The following is a 17,022-nucleotide window of genomic DNA, read 5'->3' on the forward strand; positions in this document are numbered from 1 at the left end:
GCCAGTGACTCCTGTCCAAACCACTGTGCCATGCCAGATTTGTTCCGTTCCAAACAATACTTTATTTTTTATTTTTTGGTGGCTCACATAAGAACTACATCTTCCTTTATTCATTCACTTGTTAAACATTGGAGGGTCAGGAGAGTAGTGATTTGTCAATTTGGGCATGTGTTAAACCCTGGGCACCGTCAGGCTCCGAAGTTGCAGAGGCACACATCGTCCTGCCTCCCAGGACACTGAGAGTTCAAGAAGTGAGGATGGGGTGCACTCTGATAGGACTGACGGCATTAGCATCGGAAAGAAGTTCATTATCTGATGAGGGTTCTCATGGACCAGAGGAGCCTAGTGCCTTCTGGGCACTGTGGGTCATTAGGATTGAGCTGGAGCCCACTCCATTTTGGATGCTGTAGGTCCTTAGGACCTGTCCGGAATACAAATCATGACCAGTAGAACCTGAGGAGGAGCACTAAAAAAGGACAGCACACAAAAGTTCTGTCCTCCGTGACCTTAGGATAGTAGCAAGCCAATGAAGGAGCCCAAGCCAGAGAGGGTAGCTTTTTACATGTTTGTTTTGGAGGGAAACACTCAGGCTGCAGTTGTAAATAGGCCAACCTGGCAGGCCATGCTGGGAGCTGGGAGGCTGGTGCTGCATCTATGTAAGGAAGAGCCTGAATAAAGGCCAGGGCTGTGGGCAAGGGAGGACCACAGCCAATTAACTGAAGATGAGGAGAGCACAGAAAGATGACCAGGCAACTGCTTGCACCTGGATAGATGCGATTTTCCCCCTTCCAAATGTAAGTGAGGGATTCAGCCAGTGCTTTTGATTCCAAGTCCTTCAGATTTGAAGCTATGGACCCCTCCCTTCCTCCATGAGGTGTGAGAAGGGTCTGGTTACTTCTGTTTTAGGAAGCTGAGTCAGTGGTCCCTTAAGGGCATCTTCCAGCTTTGCTTTAATGATCCACAGTTCAGAATCTTGTGGAATCAGGTCTGTGGGTCCTCAGCATAAAGTAGCCACTGACAGGCTACTGAGAGAGCAGAGATCAGAGGGATCAGTGTGGAAGAGTAATGGGTGCAGGCGGAAGAACCAGTTGAGCAAGACAGGAAGGAATGGCCTAAATGGTTATTGGTGACTGAGATAAGCTGGTAAACAGGGAGCCAAGGAGTGGGCAACATGTTGTCAAATGATGCAAGACATGGAACAGTGTCCTTTGGATGAAGCAATAACTGCCTAGTAGATCGGAGGTAATTGTGGCAAAGGCAGCTTTAATTCAATTTAGTGATTAATATGAAATACCTCCAACTTAGGTTTTAATTCATGTTAGTCTCAAAATACTATCTTGTTCTTATGTTATATATCTTGCTAAATAGCTTACAATAATTTTCAGCTGTTGTAAAACATGTATAACAATAGTTTTACCATTCCAACCGTTCTTAAGCATCATAATTTATATTTAATATGACTCATCCATATCTTTGTACAGAAGAAAAAATTTTTACCTTAGCAGTTGTTTGTTACTGTTGGATAGAAAAACTAGATCATAAGGCATGTCAATAGTGATTTTTCCTTTGAGTCCCTGAAGCACATTCCCAGGTTTTAATGCAGAGAATTCGGATACATAATCGAGGTGCACTTTGCACTCATGTGTGGTGTTGTGTTGTCCACACTGAAAGGCAATATGTGACAAATTGACACACTCATCACCTGCTTCTGTCCAACATGCATGTAAGTGTGCACACAGGTGCGTAACCACAGGTAAGCAGCTCGTAAAGATCCAGCCAGCAGTGGACCGTAAGCTGAGCCCACTACTTTCTAGTTGTCTTGAATGAATTTCTCCTGTATGGACTTTGTGTCAGTTTTCCCGCCTCCAAGAGATTATGCAGATGGCAGGAAGCATAAAGGCAGTCATCATCCTTAAGCCACAAAGTTCCAGAGAGATGTTTGTGGGCCTTGGCTTGTGTGTGTGTGTGTGTGTGTGTGTGTATGTGTGTGTGTGTGTGTGTGTGTGTGTGTGTGTGTGTGTTCCCTGTGACAAGATGGAATGTGACAGTCACCCTTCTGCTGAAGGCATGATTCCTCAGTGGAGAAATCCAGTCCCTCCGCTTCTACCAGGACCTCTGGGTGGGGGTTTCTTTGGCTCACAGCAGGCTTGGTCTAAGGGTGGTTCCCAGCTTAGCAATGCAAAGTAGGCTGACTGAGGTGTGCTGAGAGAGGGAGCCAAGAATCTGCTTTGTAATTGCTCTCCTGGGCCTCAGGCAGAGTTCTGTGTCTTTTTGTACTAACCATTTAAAAGTCTAGAAAAATTCTCCTGGACCAATCATCCTGGAAGACCTGGGGTCTCTTCTCTCTTCTCTCAGACCACCATAATAGAGCAACCCATAAAAAGTATTAAAGAAAGAGTGGAAGTGGCCACTTTTAAATTTACCTAGACTCAGAGCAGCCTCTAAATTACTAGTGGTGTAAATATGTCAGTCGTCCATTTTCTCCATATTTTTATTGTATTTTTTGTGATACTAGGGATGGAACCCAGGGCTTTAGGCCTATCAGGCCAGTGCTGTACCACTGGGCTATATTCCTAGCCTCCTCCCAACCCCCACCAGTGTGTGTGTGTGTGTGTGTGTGTGTGTGTGTGTGTGTGTGTGTGTGTGTTGTGTACACTTTTAGAGACAGGATCTTGCTCTGTAGCGCAGGATGGGTAGTATCCTCCAGCCTCAACCTCTGCAGGGCTGGGATGACAGGCACACACCACCATGCCCCACTTCCTTTTCTATATTTTTAAAATATTAACTCATAAAAAAGTGTGCCTTATTTTTAAGGCAGCTGCTGGCTATGCTTTGACCTCAAGTGTTCTTTGCCTGACTTTGTTGAAGGGATGATAGTGGGTACTGCCTGTAAAGTGGCCAGTGTGAATGTGGATCCCTGCTCTGGAAAAGCTGCTGAGATCCCTGCTCTGGAAAAGCTGCCGAAGGGAGTCTTCCTTAAGCAGCACCAGGCTTGCTCTGTTTGTATTTTCAAAGTACAGCTTCAGGGGAAAGCTGTTCAGAAGCAACCCTCCAATCACTGGTCTAAGAGCATGCCAGATCCAACAAACATCTGAAATGTGTGCTGTCCCCTCTGCATGAACAAGTCCCAGCCCAGCATCCCAACCTGTAAGGGCCACGTGTGCCAAGGCTGAGCAGGGACGATTTTCTGCCTCTTGCCTGGGTTGTGGGAACAGAATCAGCCCTTCTTGCTAGAGTTCTCCCAGCTCCCTAGTAGGCAGGCCGGCCTTCCTTGGGTTGTTCGTACCTCCTACTAGCCCAAGCTCCAGCACCTACACCTTTCTGTGAATCTCTTTACTGGAGCATCAGACCTGGGCTATGGTCAGTTTTAAAGCCACACCAACCAACCTCCATCACAGCAGCATGGAGGCGTCTGAGAAGGAAGGGCAGGGATGCATCTAGCTCCTGATGCTCCATGTTTTCAGTGGTGGAGGGAATACCCACAACTCCACACCACCACCCTCAGTAGCTTGAAGTTTTAGGAAGGTTGATGCAGACTGAATCAAGATTGTTAACTTTGATGCCAAAAAGAATTTCAGAACTAGCCAGTTTATAAAGCTGAGTTGGAGATTTTATTAAAAATATCTTCATATAGGCCCAAGCCCTAGCATAAGCAAAAGAGAGGCACTCAGAAGAAGGAAAGGCATATCCAACAGTTTGGGGTAGACTTCTCGGAGAGTCCAGCTCCTTGTTTTATCAATAGCCAAATATAAGATCTTGGTTAGGTCTGAAGTTCCTACCTCATCACTGGGTTCCTGGTGGGGGCGCCCAACGGGGCTACAGTTGATAAGGATGCAGGAAGGTGGAAGAAGCTCCTTGTAAACAGCTCTGTTTGAGGTCCATAGACTTCAGGGGAAAGGAATGAGGCTCTACCCAAGCTCATATGCACTCAGGCCTTAATCTTGGTTCGCCGTTACTTTAACTTTTCTTATCTATATGTGAAAGTAATATTAACTATGTTAGCAACCTTTGCAGTACATTTTGTTAATTTTGCTGGACTTCTCAACTGAAAAAAAAAAAAAGGTTTAATCAGATTTTGAGAAGAGGAGTCCCTTTCCCTTCCCACATATGTCCCCATAAATTCCTTTTTTATCCTGCCTCAGTGTGATGGAGTGAACTGCTCAGAGGCCCAGGCGGGCAGGGCCTTTGAACTGCCTTCATGGAACACAAGGGCAGGAAAATCGGGGCTCTGTGCTTGGAGCTGTGTTTTCATTTCCCCTCCACGGAGCCTTTGATGATTCCTGTAGCAAAGGGTGCTTTTGTGACCAAGGGAAGCTTACTCTGGTGTTGTTTGAGAGACCAACAGTGCTGTGTTTCTCCAACCTGGGCCTTTTGAAATCCTGTCATTCTTGGTATTTGCTTTGTGTTGGTTCTGGGAAAGGGCTCAGAACTCCCTCCAAACAGAAGGCAGGTTGTTGGGGTGGGGCATGGGTGAACTAAGGGCCCTTTAACTCCAGCCCGGCTCCACACTCATCTATTTTACATAATAGAGGGTAACTGTGCAGAAGCCCTACTGTGATCTGGAGTTTCTGACCCTGTCTTCCCTGACTCCATTTTGTCCAGCCAGTGTTGCCTTTATATAAAGAAGATTGTAGGCGGCTTGGGCTCTTGAGGTAGATGGAATCCAGGGGAGGTGAGAGTTGGCTCTTTGGTAAATAAGGTTGGCATCTTTCTGTTAGAGTGAGAGGTCTACTCCATCTCAGGAAAGGCAGTTAGATTTGCAACTTAAAGGATTCACTAAGTAGACATTTAAATCATGTATGGCTGTAATAGAACCTGGGGACATTATTATTGCCCATTCCCTGTTATTCTTCCTGCTAACGAAGATGTCCTTAATGGAGGTAGATGGGTGGAGTACTTGTATCAGTCCTTGACCTGACATCTGGCTGCCGTGGTGTTCCTCAGGCCTGTGCCATCCTGCACGTGTGTGGTCTCAGTTCCCATGTGACTTTTATCACACCTCCGTCTAACCTGCAGTTGTGTAGCCAGTCATGATGACATTTGGCTTTTGGTGAGCCGAGGTCCAAATGGCACGCATAAGTGGCCTCAGAATTTTTGTTTTGTTCTTTTGTTTTTGCTGCTGTTGTTGCTTTCTTTTTGTTTTGTTTTGTTTTGTTTTTCTTTTTTAAGATTTCATTTAATTTTATTTTATGTGCATTGTTGTTTAGTCTGAATTCATGTCTCCCTGAGGGTGTTGGATCCCCTGGAAGTATAGTTACAGACAGTTGTGAGCTGCCATGTGGGTGCTGGGAATTGAACCCGGGTCGTCTGGAAGAACAACCAGGGCTCTTACCCACTGAGCCAGCCCCTGTTGTTGTTTTCTTACTTACTTGTTTTTTGTTTGCTCCTTTGTTTATTTTTGAGACATGGTATCAAACTGGCTGTTTCTGAAATGCTGCTCAACATTGAACTTCAGGCATCTCATCTGGAGAACCTTGAACACACCTTTGTTAACATAGTCTAAGATTTTCACTAACATGAGAGTACAATTTAAGAACTCTTGTTCAAGAACATACCCACAGTGGCATGCATTTATAATTCAGCATTCAGAAGGCTGAGGCAAGAGGGCTGTGTGCTCAAGCCAACTTGGGTTGCATAGTGAAACCGTATCTCAAAATGAACAAACAAAAATCACACACAGATGGCCCTCGTCCTCTCCCAACTCCAAAGCCAGCATCCTGGTATCCAGCCCACCTCAGGGACCCGAACCTTCTCCTGGATCCTGCCTCCCTCAGCCTCATTAGTCATCACATGACTTGGCCAGCATCCATTCCCTTCTCTCCTTCATCCTCCAGTTACTCCATGATTCTCAGGCCTCAGTTCCAATAAGGACATAGGCCTATATACAGATGTAGCAGGGACTGGGTCTAGGTTAGGAAGGAATGTGGCTGGCACAAGACATTTGGTCTTTACTCTGCAGGCAGTAGAAAGCTGCTGTCAGCTTTTTGAAGGGGAAAAAACCTGTGCTCCAGTCTGTGTTTGAGGAGATAAACCTTCCTGTCTCATGGGCTGCTGTGAAGCAGTTGGCATTTGTGCATCTTAACAAGTTCAGTCCAGTAATTCATCTTCAGAGCAGGTGATAGCCCTAGCCCATATTTTGCTTAAATGATACTTACCAAAGCCATTATCCTCTTGGCATTTTATCACCAACAAGTTGGTCTTCTTTGGAATCACCATTTAGTTTTTTCATGTATCTGTGAGTTTCATATATATTTGTGTTGAGTGTGTGTGGGTGTGTGTAGATATCCACAGAGGCGTTGTGAACTACCTGCTGGGGAACTAAGCTAAGAACTCTGGAAGAGCAGTAAGTGTTTTTGTTTTGTTTTGTTTTGTTTTTGTTTGTTTTGTTTTTGGAGACAGGGTTTCTCTGTGTAGTTTTGGTGTCTGTCCTAGATCTTGCTCTGTCACTCTGTAGACCAGGCTGGCCTCGAACTCAAAAAGATCCGCCTGGCTCTGCCTCCCAAGAGCTAGGATTAAAGGCATGCACCACCAAAGCCTGGCCAGTAAGTGCTCTTAACCACTGAGCCATCTCTCCAGCCCTCTGATGGCTTTCTTGAGTCTCATGCATATGGTATCTACCAACCACACATAGAAGTTATTGAGAGAACTTTGATATGAACTTGGAGTTGCTAAGGGGGATTTCAGCTTACTCTCTGATACATGAATGTTGTCCTTGAAAGAAGGTCTGAGTGAATTACAGAATGCATTGCCCAGCATGTCCACTCCACAGCCTAGGACATCACAACATTCATTTCACGGGCGTTTCTCCTTTGTAGCTTTTACCCCCAAACTCAGTGGTGTTCCCTGACCCATTCATGGTTGGTTCTTATTTTCCATTTCCTTTGTCAGGTCACTGTGGGGTGTTATTTCATGTTCTCTTCAGGGGGTGATTGCTCTTTGCTATTTTTCCAAGATCTCCTTTTTGGCAATGTTCCTTTCCACCTTGTGACCATGGAAGTGAATGTTTGTACAGTTGGCTTTTTCCTTCAGTTGCTGCTGCTTCTGCATCTCTGTGGAGCTCCAGGAGAGGAGGAGAGTGTAGAGGGTGAGGCAAGCCATCTCCCAGTAACTCAAAGGCTTGCCCCCACCAGCCCTCCTTCCACAGGGTTGAAGGAAGAAAAGTTTCGAGTCTGTAGACAAATACATTCTGGAAAGTGATGCACACCTCTGATCTCCTAAAAAGGAAGAAGTATGAACAGTTTGCAGATGTGAGCCCGAAGCCTGCAGAGGAGTAAAAACAATGCTTGCTATGTGTCTGAGTGATTAAAGCAAATACAACTTTATCCAATTTCTAGATCCACAAAGCACCTGTAACTGGGTATTTATAAAGAAAAGGCTTATTTTGGCTCACGGTTCTAGAAGTCCAAGGGCACAGAGTTGGCACCTGCTTGGCCTTTGCTGAGGGCCTCATGACAGAAAAGCAGAATGGAGAGCAGGTGTGTGCAGAAGGAACACATGAGCTAGAGTGGCGAGACACCAAGCTTGCTTTATAACAAGCACACTTTAATCCAGTTCCATGAGTGTAAGAACTCCCTCAAGACCCCACCAGTGCCTCCATGAGGATGGAGTACCCATGGCCTTACTGCTTCCCAAAGGCTCATCTCCCAATATAGCTATGTTGGGAATCAAATTTCACCACGAGTTTTTTTTATGGGAACAAACTGTACACAAACCATAGCATCACTCAATTGAGAAAGCATGGACCTATTTGCTCTATTCTTCTCTCTCAGAGTTCGAGGGTTCAAGGTAAAGGAAGCATCATCCATGATTCTTAAACAAGAAGCTAGGAGAGTGTTGAGGCCAGACTCATCCAAGGAAACTCACTGTGCTGTCCAATCCCATAGCTCCTAGGAGCATGTGGTACTTGAGATGTGGCCAAGGGACCATGTGTGTTGCTTTTGTTCATCTTAATTGAGGTAGCTAAAACCAGCTAGTGTCTCCCACGCTAGACAGAACAAGAACAGAGGATTAGAGACCATGGCTTCATTTTTGCCCTCTCATAGAAATAGTCACCTCAACCTGAGCGCCATGTCATATCTTCATACACCATTTGTAGTCCTCTCTCTCCACTCGGGAAACACCATCCTGCCTTTACAGGGGTCAAGCCCCTTCTGTGGTGTTAACCTAGCCATTATGGGCCTATGTTAGCTAGCCTCCTACCGAAGCTGCTCAGGAATCCTACCTTTGCTTTTTTTTATCCATTGGCCAGAACTTAGTAACCTATCCACATCGATAACACAGGAGGCTGGCAAACAGTCTTATCTGAGGTAGGGCATGAGCTTTTAGGAGGGTTGAAGTCTTGGAGCTGACTAAGTAGTCTGCTTTCACCTTCAGTGAGCATCACTGCACATTCTAAGCTCCTTGCTGTGGCTGTGGAATCCTGTGTGTTCATGCCCTGCAGATTCACAAGATGTCCCTCCCAGTCAAATAGGCCTTTCAGCTTGCTCTAATTCCTATGGGTCACTTGTACAGACTCTCCTTCTACCTGAATGTTCTACCCCACATCCCTTTGCACCTGGCTGTGTCTTGTAGCTGTGATCTCTGCTCACATGACCCCTGTGGAGCTTTTTTAGGCCACTTATCGTCTAACTAATATCTCTAGAGCCACCCTGCCTTTGTTTTCTTGCACACTAGTGTCCCCATGCATACCACCACCCTAAAGAAGACACCCTGAAAGCAGGGAGTCTGCCTGATCTCTTTACTAGATTTACTATCTCTAGGACTAGATCTATCCCTTGGATGTGGAAAACTAGTTGGGTGAATTAATGACTTCATGGAACATGATGAAAGTCTATGCACCAGGATTATGGAGTAGTTGGACCTGTGTGGTTACAGAATATTGAATTTGGGAGAGAACAGACCTCCACCTTATCAACACACTATCCTGCCCTATTACCACATCATATTAGCATTGAAGAAACAAGATCACTGATGTTGTCACATGGATGGTTTTGAGGAGTGGAAGAAACGTGCTGAGATTTCTCATGAATGCTTCCTGACCTAGATAGGTTTGAGCTAAATGCAAAACAGTTGGTTAGATTTCAATCTGATTGCTCAACCCTCCTGCAACTATTGACTAATGATAGTGGTCAGAATAAGTTTCGGTGAGAAGGTGGGAATATCTGTGTGCAAATCCCACTGTAGTGAGCACAGAGAGGGGAAAAACTGGTGATAACCTGTCTTTCTTAACACTTTTGGTAGATTTCCCATGAGTCACTTCTGCTGTATTCATTGCAGCTCGCTGAGAGGAGGGACACAGCTAAATGTGGCTTCTGTGCACATAGCACAGTGCAAAAGTCAATCTTCCTTCCTTCCTTCCTTTCTCCCTCCCTCCCTCCCTCCCTCCCTCTCTCCCTTCCTCCCTCTTTCTTTCTTTCTTTTCCACCTTCCTGGGATTTTTTTTTTTTTAATGCAGGCCTTGTTCACATGAAGCAAGTGCTCTGTTTGCTACTGAGTTGTACCCAAGCCCTGGAATTCTTGGTGCATGAATCACTAAGAAAAGTGGGGGAAAGTCTCCTCAGGGTAGTCTGGGTAAGGCTGAGAAAGGTGTTGTCAGTGTGAAGAATCAGGACACGATCTCCCGGCATTCCTTCCATGCAGTTCACCAGCATCACCGAATGGCAGAGCATCCCGGTGGCACAGCCCAGTGGCCTGTCGGGTGGGATTTCAACTTTAGCGGCTGACGCCAGAACCTTTCTCTAAGACGGTGCTTTGGTGGGTGTGCTACACATTATTTAAGCCCCAGAAGCTGAAACTAATGTTTAGAAAAGAGAAGGGGAGTCCTGTGTGTAGCAGGAATCTTAAAAGTTCTTATTAATAAAATCAAACCCGAGGCAAGTTATTGGGGTCCATGCTGGTAGATCAGAGAGACAGGACAAGCCACAGCTATCTCACCTCACCGGATCCTCAGCTGGTCTTGTCTCCTCAGACTGGAGGCTTCTGAGTCCTCATCCCAATGGCTTTCAGCTGAATTGCTGCTCGAAAGCCTGAAGCTTAACCAGCCACATGCTTAACCAGCCAAATGCTTAACCAGCCAAAAACCTTCTAGTTTCTGGTTCTCACGCCTTATATATCTTTCTACTTTCTACCACCACTCCCTGGGATTAAAGGCTGGCTTTCTGGGATTAAAGGCATGTCACCATGCTTGGCTGTTTCCAATGTGGCCTTGAACTCACAGAGATCCAGAGGGATTTCTATCTCTGGAATGCTAGGATTAAAGGTGTGAGTGCCACCATTTTCTAGCCTTTGTATCTAGTGGCTGTCTGTTCTCTGACCCCAGATAAATTTATTAGAATACACAATATTTTGGGGGACACAATACCCCCACATCTCCTCTCTTTTTGTCTAAAATTAAAAAAGCTTATAACTAATACAAGAAAAACTATCTTCAATAAGTATATACAATATACAGTCAAGATTACATTAACTATGTCTAGTCCATTAACATTTGACAGATCCAGACAAAAAACTCCATTATATATATTAACAATGTCCAGTCCAGTAACATCTGATAAACTCAGACCAAAAAATTTTCATTACTTATCTTATTGAAAACAAGCAGTTCCTTTTTAAAAGTAGATTCCACAATCTCCCTTTTTATCTTATCATATCCATATTTTCTCTTTTTTCTTTTCATAATAGATTCATTATTCTACCTTTTGTCATTTTTATATCTTCCCCTTTTTCTTCAGTGTAGATTCGATGATCTACCTATTTATCCTATTATTTCTTTACCTTTTTTTCTCAGAGTAGATTCAATGATCTATCTCATATCTATATTCTCTTTTTCTTTTTGCTTTCTAGGGGTGAAGATATCTTTAGGGAATCTTGAAAAGAAAATTTTTTGGGTTAATTTTCAAGTCCTGTATCATTTGTCCAGTCTCTGCATAAAAGGAAAGTTCAGGGCTTGTTTCAAGTCCTTGTTCAAGTAGTCTGTCAGGTTGGATCATCTCAGCTAGTCCTCTCGAAATTGTCCTCACCAGTTTGTAGTCCAAAGTCGATTTTTCCATTGTGTTAATCAGCTTAATGGCTTTATCATAGTCCCTGTGGAATCATCGTTGTAGGATCCTGTCATCTTTTTGAAGATTTCAAAGTCACTGTTAGGTATGGTCATGGTTTCCTGCAGACTTTTTTTTTTTTTTTTTTTTTTTTTTGCCTCCTCTGTGGTTTGGAGCAATCAGAGTCTGATAAATGTCTGTCTCTCGGAACCATGAACATTCTTCCCTAGAACAGAAAATCTTCACAACAATTTCTCCCCACCATTTGTCTTGGCAAGCTTTTCCAAACTGACCTTTGCCGATGCTTTCTTGTAACACGATGGTCCTGGCAATTCTTCTCTGAACCAGCAGCAGTAAACCCTTCGTCCCAGGTAGCAGCATCACCGCAGTCACCAACACGATGAGAAGGAGCTGGCAACGTGGAGCAGTAGCCACTGCTTCCATGGTCCCACCACTGTTTTTGGCTCAGTCCAGGCCAAAGCTTCTCCCAAGCCTCCTAGGCCGGCCTCAAACTCGGGATCCTCCTGCCTCTGCCTTCTTCAGTAAATCCTACCGGCGTGCGCTGCCACCGCCACCACCACCGGCCCAGTGTAGCTCGGGCCTGAGCTGGGGCTCACAAGGCTACAGGCAAACAGCTTTTTCATGAATTCGCAACACGAACGTTGGGCGCCAGATGTAGTAGGAATCTTAAAAGTTCTTATTAATAAAATCAAACCCGAGGCAAGTTATTGGGGTCCATGCTGGTAGATCAGAGAGACAGGACAAGCCACAGCTATCTCACCTCACCGGATCCTCAGCTGGTCTTGTCTCCTCAGACTGGAGGCTTCTGAGTCCTCATCCCAATGGCTTTCAGCTGAATTGCTGCTCGAAAGCCTGAAGCTTAACCAGCCACATGCTTAACCAGCCAAATGCTTAACCAGCCAAAAACCTTCTAGTTTCTGGTTCTCACGCCTTATATATCTTTCTACTTTCTACCACCACTCCCTGGGATTAAAGGCTGGCTTTCTGGGATTAAAGGCATGTCACCATGCTTGGCTGTTTCCAATGTGGCCTTGAACTCACAGAGATCCAGAGGGATTTCTATCTCTGGAATGCTAGGATTAAAGGTGTGAGTGCCACCATTTTCTAGCCTTTGTATCTAGTGGCTGTCTGTTCTCTGACCCCAGATAAATCTATTAGAATACACAATATTTTGGGGGACACAATACCCCCACACCTGTGCATTTGCTATTCTCACTGCATGTCTGCTTATACATACCAGGTTCGAGAATGCTGTGTTACCCAGCTTTGGGGATATAACACAGATGCAATATGACATGGAGCCAAAGTGGTTCACTGCATTAGGCTGTTTGTTTATAGCAATCTCAGGTGTGTACTAAATACACCTAAGAACTCTGGGGCCCCAGGAACACTAAGTGTGCTTCAGCCTTGGTCACGTCTCCTGGGACATTCTTGGCCTTAAACACACTGGATTAATCCTCGGACTTGACCAGACTTTGGAGTGTGAGAAGAGAGGGAAGGGAACCGCAGGGGACACCCCGATCTCTGCATTCTTACGGAGGGTCAAACTGTCTTTTCTCATCTGATCTGACATTTTCTGTGATTTGAGCCTTGGTGGGATGGCTGAGTACATACTGGATTTCCAGGCCCTGCTTCTCTTTCTTCTTAGGTATCTTTCCCTCCTTGGGGTTGCTGGCTGTGAGATTTGTGATAGGCCCAGATGTGGTGATATCACCACACCCAGATGTTCAAGAGAGAGCCCAGTTCCTTTGCCTGGATCATGGCTCACAGTTGGCCACTATTCTCTAGGAGCCAGCAGATAGATGGTAATGCTACTCCAGGAGAGCCCTGCTGTGTTATCCAAAACAGGAACCTTGTCTGAAACATGGAGATAGTGGCACTATTTCCACATTGTTAGCCTGTTCTTTGAGTGGTGGTGTATCATTCTACAAAGTGGGTAGCGCTTTGCAAAGTTAGCACAAGTTAAGGTCCTAGGAAGCAAGTCCTTACTCGTGCCAGCAAGGCCGTTCCTAGGAGCAGGCATCCTATACCTGTTACTCCCTTCCTGCTCTATGTAGTCAATGAATCCCCTCCTTACTTTTGTTGAAGGGATCCCCATAAATGAGAATATGAATGACAGGTGCATGCTCTTGACTTAGCTATGTCTTTTTTAAACTCACACATTTTTTTATTGGTAGGTATTTTAAAGAAAACTAAGGTTGACAAAAAAAACCTGCATAAGGTCAGGAAAGAGCTGTGGTTTTGTTTTGTTTGTTTGACTATTTGAGACAGGTCTCAGTATATAGCCCTGGCTTACCTAGTTCTCTCTATGTACACCAGGCTGGCCTTGAACTCACAAAAATCTGCCTGCCTTTGCCTCCCAAATGCTGGGATTAAAGGAGTGTGCCACTGCACCCAGTGAGTTGGGTTGTTTTAAAAGACCAGTTTGGTGACTTAAATGATATATCAGAGGAAGTCTGAGCTCTGACACCCCCGGGGTTCCCAGCCTTGTTCTTCATGTCTGCTTGTGATGAACAGCAGATGAAGAAAAGAACATGCACAGCTCCCCAAGTGCCCCAATGCTGTCCTGGATAAGAGAAGCTTACCTAGGACCAGAGATCTGGTCCTGCTGCTGCTTCTTCCACCCGCAGAGTGGGTGGCTCTTGGGCAGGTCACAGGTAGTCTGGTATTCACTTCTTCATCAGTAAAGTAAAAGGATTGTAAGAGGGTCACTCCGCTGTCCCCAACAATGTTTAAACACTGCTGCCGCTGAGCAGTGGCTCAGAGCTCGCAGGCTGTGGGATGGCTGTGAGCAGGGCCGTGCCAGCCTCTGCCGCACTAAGGACAAGGCTGCCTTAGAAGAAGTAGGAGCCTCCTGCTGGCTGCTTTATGTGGGAGTTCCTCCCCCGACTCTACAAACAAGGAAAGCTGTTGAAGTGACAAAGAAGAAATGAGTTACTGGTGCCCACTTGACTGAATCCCTGGCCGTTGGCTTCGTATATAGAATATGTCAAACAATGGGGCTTTCTTTGCCCCCTCTCCTTCAGTGCTGAGGCTTGTCTGCCTTCCTTCAGTGCCTGTGTGAGCCATCAGTACTTCCACACCTCCTTTCCTGCCTCGCTCTCTTCCCTCTCCTCTCTGGTGTTTTTCAACTCCTAGTGGTTCGCCGTCCGAGCCAAGGGGCTTCCATGGGCTACTCCCAGCCCATGTTGAGCTGGGTCATTTACTAAATCTCTGCCTTGACAGGTCATCGCAGGCCTGGGAGGAGTATGGCAAGGCGATCTTTTTAAAGTGAAGTCTTCTCTTTGTGGACTAGCAGAGATGAGATTTTGCCGGAGAATTTGATGGAGCACAAGGTCGTTTTGAGTAAGATGTGTCTCATCGTCAGCTTCCTTCATGTTGCATGTCTTGCTTGGCAGCTGAGTAGATGATTCTGTGGCTGTTCTTTGTGAGAAGATGAGCTGAAAACAAGGAGCATTCCAGCTTTGGGACATGCCTCGTCCTGGCAACAGAATGCACTCTGAGGAATGCTGTTTGTGGTGAAGACAGGAAGCTCTTGTTGTCTACATGGGTCAGCTGCAGGCCCATGTGTTAGCCGCATCCCTAGGTGAACAAGGATAGCTGCCTCTGAGAGGCCGTTATAAAGAAGGCTGCAAGAAACCTGCAGGTTATAAAAAAAACAACAGGGTGATGCCCAGTAGTGGGGGAAGGGCTAGCCTATAGTAATCTTGCCTACTGTGTGGTTCTGTTGAGAGTTCTGTATCCTGGAACTTCTTGTTTTAATTGTGAGAAGTATGCAAAACACTAGTGGCATGAAGTTCATTGAGTAGCTGTGTGGTTATCACTACCACCTGTCCCCAGAGCACCTTTTAAATGACGACTCTCCAAGTTTAGCCACAGCCCTGGAACTTCCCATTTGACTTTCTGTTTCTTTTTCTTTTATTTATTATTTATTTTGGGTGTTTCAAGACAGGGTTTCTCTGTGTAGCCCTGGCTGTCCTGGAATTCTCACTCTGTACACCAGGCTAGCTTCAAACTCAGAGATCTGCCTGCCTCTGCCTCCCAGGTGCTGGGACTAAAGGCGCGCACCACCACTGCCTAGCATCTACTTTCTGTTTCTATAGATTAGAAGTGGAATCAAACAGTATTCTCGAGTGGCTTTTGTCACTTAACACCATGTCCCCAAAGTTCATCGCTGTTGTGGGCTATGCTAGAACCTCTTTCTTTTCCAGGCTGAGTCATAACCACTGAATGGAAATACCATGTCTTGTTTACCCTCCCACACTTGGGCTGCTCCCACAGTCCAGTTATTGTGAGTGATGCTGCTGTGCATTCGGGTGTGCAAGTATCTCCTTCCATTTCTCTTCTCATTTCTTTAGATGTGACTCAGATGGTTTGGGGGCTGTCTAAAGTCACTATATTTTTTTGGAGACTATCTCTGAGTTCTGGTTCAACTTAATAGAATCACTAATGAATAAAATTCTTTGTTGAAAATTTTAAAAATAGAAGTAATGGGAGGTGAGATAAACCGAGGTCAGTATCTGATAGTGCAGGCTCAGTTTGAGTTAGTGATGTGGTGGTGGAGTGAGAGGAGACATTGTGTAGTGTTTTGCCTCCTCTGTAGCCTTGCGGAACTCCCCTTGTTGCTATTCTGAACGTAGCGTACGTGCAGGTGATTTTCCCATTGATGCGATTTCATAGTGCTCATAAAAAATGTGCAGCATTCATGTTCTCATATATGCTTTTAAAGAATTAATGAACCTTTTATTTTGGTTGATTTTTATTTAGTTATTCATCCTTTCATTGTATGCTAGAGATCAAAGCCAGGGCCTTGTACAACCCCTGTACCACTGAGTCTCATCCCCAGCCCGTTTGTTTGTTTGTTTGTTTTTGAGATGAAACTCTCCAGTGTTCTGGGATATTTGTACACCCTATGAAGGTGTATTGCTTTGAGTGGTGTAATAAAAAGCTGAATGGCCGATAGCTAGGCAGGAGGTATAGGTGGGACTTCCAGGCATATAGAGAAAGAAGGAGGAGGAGGAGGAGGAGGAGGAGGAGGAGGAGGAGGAGGAGGAGGAGGATTCTAGGTGTGTGAGAGAGATGCCAGGAGACATGAGGAAGCAGAATGGGCAGTACGTGACGGAATGTAATTAATAGAAATGGGTTAATTTAAGTTATAAGAGTTAGCTAAAAACAACCCTAAGCTAAGGCCAAGCTTTCATAATCAATAAGTCTCCCTGACATTTTTTGGGAGTTTGCTGGCCGGACATAAAAAGACTTGTTACACTCTAGTCATGTTGCCCAGACTAGCCTTTGATTCTTCCCTGGCAGTGAGAACTTCAAGCAGGCTGCTCTGTGCTCAGCTTAAGAAGCATTCTTAGGGATGTGAGGGCAAGCTGGCTGTGACATCTGTTACCCTTTTAATCTCCAGGGTTGATTTAGTGATCTGGATGTCTAGATAGGGGTCCCTTTCCTCCCTCATCACTCCATGCATGACCTTCCCAACGCTTTGCACTTGATCAAAAACATGACTTCTGGATGGAAGATGACCCATCTTCATCAAGGGTCTCTAAGTAGCTGCCTTCCTCTGCTAGGACCTCCAAACAAGCCCTCAAGAAGCATTATTAGACCAAACTACTTAAAATGAGTCTGGTATGATAAATTCCAGTATTATCCAGTTGCCAATCTTATGAAGATTTACCATGATTTTTACCAAGATTTCCAATTACAAGAGCTACTTGTACATGAATATTTAATTCATTGTACATAATAATAAGTTCACACACACATTTTTGTTCTGCTCATGCATGTAATAGCCAGTAAGCATCTGCTGTGACAAGTCCTGTGTGATTCTGGCCTGGATCCTTGTTTCTAGCTGCTAGATGCACACCATTGCTGTCCACACATGAAACTAGGTTGTTTTGAACTCAGCAAAAGCCTGCAGGCACTTCATAATGGCCAAGTGAGTGGCTGATGCTCCCGTCAG

Source organism: Peromyscus leucopus, chromosome 5 (genome assembly GCF_004664715.2).
Source record: "Peromyscus leucopus breed LL Stock chromosome 5, UCI_PerLeu_2.1, whole genome shotgun sequence".
Classification (NCBI taxonomy): domain Eukaryota; kingdom Metazoa; phylum Chordata; class Mammalia; order Rodentia; family Cricetidae; genus Peromyscus; species Peromyscus leucopus.